This window comes from Helobdella robusta (assembly GCF_000326865.2).
Source record: "Helobdella robusta unplaced genomic scaffold HELROscaffold_28, whole genome shotgun sequence".
NCBI classification, from domain to species: Eukaryota; Metazoa; Annelida; class Clitellata; order Rhynchobdellida; family Glossiphoniidae; genus Helobdella; species Helobdella robusta.
The window spans coordinates 2400695-2401620 of record NW_008704435.1 but is presented as its reverse complement, the minus strand read 5'-3'; positions in this window follow the sequence as shown (position 1 = coordinate 2401620).

Sequence of the window (926 nt, the reverse complement as noted above, 5' to 3'; positions counted from 1 at the left end):
ACGTACACGCAATAATAATATTCAAAATTAACATCATGATGTCATCGTCACCCTCTTCATCATCATCATCATCATCGTCATAATTTAATCTCAATTGTGATTGGTCCTTATAATATATTAGAAGTTTTGAACTAACAGCTCACAGAACTTCATAAGCGTAGTCACAGTCAGTCATCAACTTTGCATGTAATTTTTTTTGACGGAAAAATTTCCGAATTTTTACGTTCTAGTTAATTGGATTTAAATTTTAAAATAAATAAACAAACAATTAAACAAACTAATAAGTATCCATTTCATCTATTTAATTATAACTTTAATTAATCAGTTATTAATGTTTTTAATGCCAAACCGTTTCATAAAAAAATTTTTATTTAGAATATAACTTTTTAATGGGTTTTGTCTGCTCTTTCTTGTTCATCTGAGGGCTTTGATGCTGATACTAGCCCTCAAACCATAAGGGTTTGTCAAGTGGAAAAGTTTTTCAAACCTCAATTTGACGGATTTTAATATAGTTAGCTATCAAAATACTATACAAACAATATAATAACCATATTTTCTATGCAAATGTTAAAAAGATACAACAACAACAACATCAACAATTAAGTCATGATGACGTCATCCAGTAACCGGAAGAAGTCATTCATGATTGATGACATTCTGCACTCTCGACAACACATCAACCGCAACAACAATATCAACCATAACAACAACAACAGCAGCACCAACAACAGCAACAACGGGAATATTAATGTCAGCAGAAACACATGTTACAACGACATAGAAAACATTAGCAAAGAGAATGAAATGTGCATAAACAACAAAAACAACAGCAACAACAACAACAGCCATTCTAAATTCTCAAATAACAATGCAACGACAAGCAAATGTGAATTTATCGGCAAAAATTTATTCTCAACAAAATCACA